General features: G+C 51.9%; 2 non-coding genes and 1 pseudogene across 2 annotated transcripts; all 3 read left to right on the forward strand.

The window, feature by feature from the left end:
• The first annotated feature begins 119 nt into the window (after positions 1-119).
• LOC149512252 (25S ribosomal RNA) lies at positions 120-1504 on the forward strand (annotated as a pseudogene).
• A 3815-nt stretch (positions 1505-5319) lies between these two features.
• LOC149512253 (18S ribosomal RNA) lies at positions 5320-7125 on the forward strand. The gene has a single exon (XR_016332923.1). It is a non-coding gene; the product is annotated as an 18S ribosomal RNA (ribosomal RNA).
• Positions 7126-7329: 204 nt separating this feature from the next.
• Positions 7330-7485, forward strand: LOC149512254 (5.8S ribosomal RNA). The gene has a single exon (XR_016332996.1). It is a non-coding gene; the product is annotated as a 5.8S ribosomal RNA (ribosomal RNA).
• Positions 7486-7500: the final 15 nt, after the last annotated feature.

Raw genomic sequence — 7500 nt, forward strand, 5'->3', positions numbered from 1 at the left:
GACAGTGCTGCGATCGTCGGTGGTAGAGCTCCCGACGTGCCTCGTCCCCAGTGACGCTCGCTCGTTGTCCACCTGGACCTCTTCAGACCCCCCGCATCGCTCAGTTGATGCTCGTGTCGCGACCCGAGGTCAAGCGGGATCACCCGCTGAGTTTAAGCATATCAATAAGCGGAGGAAAAGAAACTTACCAAGATTCCCTTAGTAACGGCGAGCGAATCGAGAAGAGCCCAGCTTGAGAATCGGGCATCCCCGACATCTGAATTGTAGTCTGGAGAAGCGTCCTCAGTGGTAGATCGGGCCCAAGTCCGTGGAAAGGTGCATCGAAGAGGGAGAGAGCCCCGTTGTGCTCGGACCCTATCACACCACGAGACGCTGTCCGTGAGTCGGGTTGTTTGGGAATGCAGCCCCAATCGGGCGGTAAATTCCGTCCAAGGCTGAATACGGGCGAAAAATCAATAGCGAACAAGTACCACAAGGGAAAGATGAAAAGGACTTTGAAAAGAGAGTCAAAGAGTGCTTGAAATTGTCAGGAGGGAAGCGGATGGGGGCTGGCGATGCACCTCGGTTGGATGTGGAATGACGAGAGCCGATCCGTCGATCGACTCGGGGCATGGATCGACGTGGGTCATGGCGGTGGCCCAAGCCCGGTCTTTCAATGTGCTCGCAGAGACGTCGTCACCGTGATCGTGGAACGTAGCACGCATTGTCTTGGTGTGCCCCAGTACCAGCGTGCTCCAGGCATTGGCCTGCGGGCTCCCCACTCGACCCGTCTTGAAACACGGACCAAGGAGTCTGACATTCATGCGAGTCAATGGGTCAGGAAACCTGTAAGGCACAAGGAAACTGATTGGCGAGATCCCTCGCAGGTGCATCGTCGACTGACTTTGATCTTCTGAGAAGGGTTCGAGTGCGAGCATGCCCGTCGGGACCTGAAAGATGGTGAACTATGCCTGAGCAGGGCGAAGCCAGAGGAAACTCTGGTGGAGGCCCACAGTGATACTGACATGCAAATCATTCGTCTGACTTGGGTATGGGGATGAAAGACTAATCGAACCATCTTGTAGCTGGGTTTAGACCGTCGTGAGACAGGTTAGTTTTACCCTACTAATAGCAGCGTCGCGATAGTAATTCAACCTAGTACGAGAGGAACCATTGATTCGCACAATTGGTCATCGCTCTTGGTTGAAAAGCCAGTGGTGCAAAGCTACCGTACGCTGGATTATGACTGAATGCCTCTAAGTCAGAATCTGGGCTAGAAGCAAAGCACGCGCCCGCTGCTTGATTCCTGACCCGTAGTAGGGGCCCATGGCCCCCAATGGCACGTGTCGCAGGTGCAGCCCCTGCGGCGGACGAGTCGCGTAGGCCTCCTTGGAGCTCAATTCCCACTGAGTGGTAGTTAGAATCCTTTACAGATGACTTAAATACGTGACGGGGTATTGTAAGTGGCAGAGTGGCCTTGCTGCCATGATCCACTGAGCTTCAGCCCTTTGTCGCTTCGATTCGTCCCTCCCCCCATCGACCTTCCTTCTTTTCACACTATCCCTCTCTGGGGTTAGGTATGACCCAGGGCCCCCCGTCCTCCGGTCCCGATTGAGAACGAACTTCGCTCACCCCAGTCGATCACCAAAATAAGCGTCCGGGCACCGAACCGACTGGTGGGGGTGAGATGCACGAGCTGACCAAGGATCCCACTGCTGGTCCCCCTCGGTTGTTGCCCCAAACGCCGTCGATAGCCTCTAGCCCTTGGTTGGTCGAGACTGAGAATGCACTAGTATGCCCAAGTCAACCCATGAAATGAGCGCGTGGGCGCTCAACCAGTCGGAGAGCCAGAATGCGCAAGTCGAGGATCGGTTCGGCCCTTTTTTACGTGCTATCGATCCCACTGCGAGTCCCTCGGTCTGGTTAGGGCTTAGATCAAGAATGAACTTTGCATGCCTAAGTCAATCCACAAAACGAGCGTGTGGGTGCTCCGTCAACCGGAGAGACAGGATGTGTAAGCCGAGGATCGGCCTGGTCCCCCTCTGCGTGCTGCTGTCGATCCCGCTGTCGATCCGATCTTAGACTGGGAATGAACTCCGTATGCTTAGACTGGGAATGAACTCCATATGCCTAAGTGAACCCACGAAACGAGCGTGCGGGCACTGAGCTGGTCAAAGAGGATAATCTGTAAGCCGGGGATCGACCCAGTCCACCTCTGTGTGCTGCAGATCCCACTGTCGGTCCCGTTGCCACAACCCTCGGTCCGATTGGGGCTTAGACATGGAATGAACTTCATATGCCTAAGCCAACCTACGAAACGAGCGTGCGGGCGTTCAACCAGTCGGAGAGGTAGAATGCAAAAGTCAAGGATCGGCCCGATCCCCCCTGCCTGCTGTCGATCCTGCTGCTGGTCCTACTATCGCAACCCTCGATCCGATCCAATCTTAGACTGGGAATGAACGAGACTTGCTTGGACTGAGGATGAATTCCGTATGCCTAAGTCAACCCATGAAACGTGCGTGCGGGCACTCAGCCGGCCAGAGAGGCAGAATGTGCAAGCCGAAGATGGGTCCAATCCCCCTCTGCGTGCTGTCGATCCCGCTACAGGTCCTGCTACCGCAACCCTCGATCCGATCCAATCTTAGACTGGGAATAAGCTCCGTATGCCTAAGTCAACCCATGAAACGAGCGGACGGGCACTACGCCGGCCTGAGAGGCGAGATGTGCAAGTCGTGGATCATCGGGTGATCGGTGGGTTCAGGCACATCTTCATATTTCTGCCATGCCAATGCCATTTTTATGGCTTGTAAATTCATACAATAGTCCCCTAAGCCATCATGTGAAGTTTCGTGGCAAGACGACCTGTTTTCTATTTTTCATGATTTTTGAAACTTTTTACGGTTCTAGATTTTTTTAAAATTTTTTTCGAAGGAGTTTTGGCCCCAAATTTGGTAGACATGATCCTTGTATTTTTGTTGGCATGCACAAAAAAATTCAGCTAAAAACTCAAAGTGGAGAAGATTTTACGATCGTTTGAAAAAAGTGTCCCCATTTCGGACACTTTAATGGCTACTAGCAGCAAATCTATAAAATCTCAAATGCTCTTCAAGGGGGTGTGAGTTCTCGAGGTTTGATGAGGGATAGGGGGCCAATATAAGGGCCAAGTACCAGTACCCATCGCACATCGTGTGCGCACACCCCCCGGCCCCCTATATCACTGGAACCCCCAATGCCGCAGGTTAGGTTCTCCGATGATGCTTCGGCGATGCTCCGACGATGGTGCCTCGAGTGAAAAAAATGTGGCACCAGCACATGCCCGAGCCCAGCATGTGCACCATGGCTCAAAATCGAACTTCAACCAAGGCCTCGACCATCAACGGCATATGATGGCGTATGGTGATGGCACATGCATCTACCATCATCAGCACAGACTGCCCTTTGGTACGGGCACTTGCCTCTACCGCCATCGACACAAGTTGGGCCCTGATGCGGATGGTTGCCTCGATCACCATCAGCATAAGATGGCCCCTGGTGAGGGTGGTTACATCGAACACCATCGGCACATGCTGGGCCATGATGCGGGTGGTTGCCTCGACCACCATCAGCACATGCTGAGCCTTGGTGCAGGCGGTTGCCTCAAACACCATCGGCACAAGCCGGCCCTTGGTGCGGGCTCTTGCTTTGACCACCATCAATAGAAGATGGCCTCTTGTACGAGCGGTTGCCTCAAACACCATCGGCAAATACTGGCCCCTAGTGTAGACGGTTGCCTCGAACACCATCGGCACGTGCTGGGCCTTGGTGCGAGGGTTGCCTTGAGCACCATCAGCACAAGCTAGCCCTTGGTACGGCTTTTGCCTCGACTACCATAGGTAGAAGATGGCCTCTAGTGCGGGCGATTACGTCGAACACCATCGGCACATGCCGAGCCTTGGTGTGAGCACATGCCTCGATTTGATACGGGCGATTGCCTCAACCACCATTGGCACACGCTGGCCCTTGGTGTGGGTAGTCGCATCGACCACCATCGGCACGCGTTGGCCTTTAGTGCGGGCATATGCCCCAACCACCATCGGCACCTGCTCACCCTCGATGCGAGATATGCCTGTTTGGAAAAAGTGTCCCCGTTTTAGACACTTTAACGTCTACTGTTAGCATATCTGTAAAATCTCTAATGCTCTTTAGGGGGTGGTGGTTCGGTATCCCCTTTCCCTCCTATGGGGGGAGTAGGTGTGCGTGATGGGCCTCCTATTGCGTACATCCAGGGTAACGTCCCTCGAGTGAAATACAAGGCATGCATGCCTTCCGACCATTTTGTCTGACGACTGGTTGCTCCGGTGACCGCTAGGCGTCCATGGCCTCGACCGGTTGGCGTGCATGCAAAAAAGAGGAGCTGAGCTCGAGCCCGTGCACATGGTGGATGCTGCCTTAGACCCCAGACCAAGTTCTTGAATCGAGCAACGACTCCATGGGGTGGTGCAAGCAGAAGCTGCGATTACGGGCTTGGCTCGACCAGGTCTCTCGGTATTTAATGGTCTTGCGGTCCCTTCTCATCGACCACAAAAATGAGTAGGCCTCAACAAGGCCATGCAAGCAGCCGATGCTACCTGAGACCCCAGGAACAAGTCCCTGAATCGGGCAACGTCCCCCTGAGGTGGTGTCAGCAGAGCTCGCGCATGCGATCTCAGTCGAGCCAAGCATTGGTGGTGTCACTTTGTTGTTGCCTATCGATGGTAGGGGCAGTCTCATGGCCCTTGCTCATGTTTTTCTCATGCCAAGCAGTTGTGGCGTGGCCTCGCATGTCGTTTCCTCCGCTCGCTCGTCGAGTAATCGATCGGGCGGGTAGTGGACCGGCGTGCATGGATGCTGCCACTTGTACGTAATGGGTATATGAGTGGTGCTATGGTTGTGCGTGTTGGCAGGCTCCGTGCTAGATGCATCGAACTATCGACTCGTCATCCTCTTCAATCTCTTCCCATGCGGTCATCATACCTAGGAGGTGCGATCAGGATCCTGTGTTGCATACCTGAATTGATGGAAACCGAATGTCCCGCCATCCTTCATCCGTCTCATGTCCCGAGGGGCCACGGGTCGGATGTCAATCGTGGCCAGTGTCCCAAGCGTACCACCCAATCCTCCGTGGCCGCATTGGTGCACCAGCATTCGATCGTGCTCTCAGATGCGAAACATTTAGCGAGCGTGGGCTCTCGGTCCCCATTCGTCCGATGCTACGCATTTTATGTGCTCGACATGCACGACGCTTGCGCTCTATGTCGAGCTCTCTCCACCGCTCGATCTGTGCATCGAGGCCCACGCGGTGCCAACATCCTGAAGGAATGCTACCTGGTTGATCCTGCTAGTAGTCATATGCTTGTCTCAAAGATTTAACCATGCATGTGTAAGTATGAACTAATTCAGACTGTGAAACTACGAATGGCTCATTAAATCAGTTATAGTTTGTTTGATGGTATCTGCTACTCGGATAACTGTAATAATTCTAGAGTTAATACGTGCAACAAACCTCGTCTTCTAGAAGAGATGTATTTATTAGATAAAAGGTCGACACTGGCTATGCCCGTTACTCTAATGATTCATGATAACTCGACGGATCCCACGGCCTTTGTGTCGGTGATGCATCATTCAAATTTCTGCCCTATCAACTTTCAATGTTAGGATAGTGGCCTACTATGGTGGTGATGGGTGACAGAGAATTAGGGTTCGATTCTGGAGAGGGAGCCTAAGAAACGGCTACCACATCCAAGGAAGGCAGCAGGCGCGCAAATTACCCAATCTTGACATGGGGTGGTAGTGACAATAATAACAATACTGGGCTCTATGAGTCTGGTACTTGGAATGAGTACAATCTAAATCCGTTAACGAGGATCCATTGGAGGGCAAGTCTGGTGCCAGCAGCCACGGTAATTCCAGCTCCAATAACGTATATTTAAGTTGTTGCAGTTAAAAAGCTCGTAGTTAGAACTAGGGTTGGGTCGTCCGATCCACCTCACGATGAGCATCGGTCTACTCGACTCTTCTACCGACGATGCACTCCTAGACTTAATTACCCGGGTCGTTCCTCCAGCGCTATTACTTTGAAGAAATTAGAGTGCTAAAAGCAGGCCTACGCTTGTATACATTAGCATGGGATAACATCATAGGATTTTGATCCTATTGTGTTGGCCTTCGGGATCGGAGTAATGATTAACAAGGACAGTCAGGGGCATTCGTATTTCCTAGTCAGAGGTGAAATTCTTGGATTTATGAAAGATGAACAACTGCGAAAGCATTTGCCAAGGATGTTTTCATTAATAAAAAATGAAAGTTGGAGGCTCGAAGATGATCAAATACCATCCTAGTCTCAACCATAAACGATGCTGACCAGGGATTGGTGGATGTTACTTTTAGGACTCCGTCGGCACTTTATGAGAAATCAAAGTCTTTGGGTTCTGGGGAGAGTATGGTCGCAAGGTTGAAACATAAAGGAATTGACGGAAGGGCACCACCAGGAGTGAAGCCTGTGACTTAATTTGACTCAACACGGGGAAACTTACTAGGTCAAGACATAGTAAGGATTGACAGACTGAAAGCTCTTTCTTAATTCTATGGGTGGTGGTGCATGGCCGTTCTTAGTTGGTGGAGCAATTTGTCTGGTTAATTCTGTTAATGAACAAGACCTCAGCCTCTAACTAGCTATACGGAGGTGATCCTTCGTGGCTAGCTTCTTAGAGGGACTATGGCCGCTTAGGCCAAGGAAGTTTGAGGCAATAACAGGTCTGTGATGCCCTTAGATGTTCTGGGCCGCACGCGCGCTACATTGATGTATTCAACGAGTCTATAGCCTTAGCCGATAGGCCCGAGTAATCTTTGAAATTTCATCGTGATGGGGATAGATCATTGCAATTGTTGGTCTTCAATGAGGAATTCCTAGTAAACGTGAGTCATTAGCTCACGTTGACTACATCCCTGCCCTTTGTACACACCACCCATCGCTCGTACCGATTGAATGGTCTGGTGAAGTGTTCGGATCGCGGTGACGTGGATGGTTCACCGCCCGTGATGTTGCGAGAAGTCCACTGAACCTTATCGTTTAGAGGAAGAAGAAGTCGTAACGAGGTTTCCGTAGGTGAACTTACGGAAGGATCATTGTCAAAACCCTGCTTGACGGACGACCCGTGGACGCGTTAACGAAACACTGAGGACGCGTCATCTCGCCCACCACTGAACAATGAACCCCCGATGCGAATCGTGCCAAGGAACCAAAACGAAAATGAAGTGCGCGCGTCATCGCCATCCCGTCTGTGGTGCATGGTGGGCGATGTCGTGACTCTTTTTGTCGTGAAAAAATGAAACGACTCTCGGCAACGGATATCTCAACTCTCGCATCGATGAAGAACGTAGCGAAATACGATACTTGGTGTGAATTGTAGAATTCCGTGAACCATCAAGTCTTTGAACACAATTTGCACCCCAAGCCATTAGGTCGAGGGCATGCTTGCCTGGGTGTCATGCACCTTCTCCCCC

This window comes from Durio zibethinus, chromosome 23 (genome assembly GCF_047325235.1).
Source record: "Durio zibethinus cultivar Kanyao isolate XHJ-2024 chromosome 23, ASM4732523v1, whole genome shotgun sequence".
Lineage (NCBI taxonomy): Eukaryota > Viridiplantae > Streptophyta > Magnoliopsida > Malvales > Malvaceae > Durio > Durio zibethinus.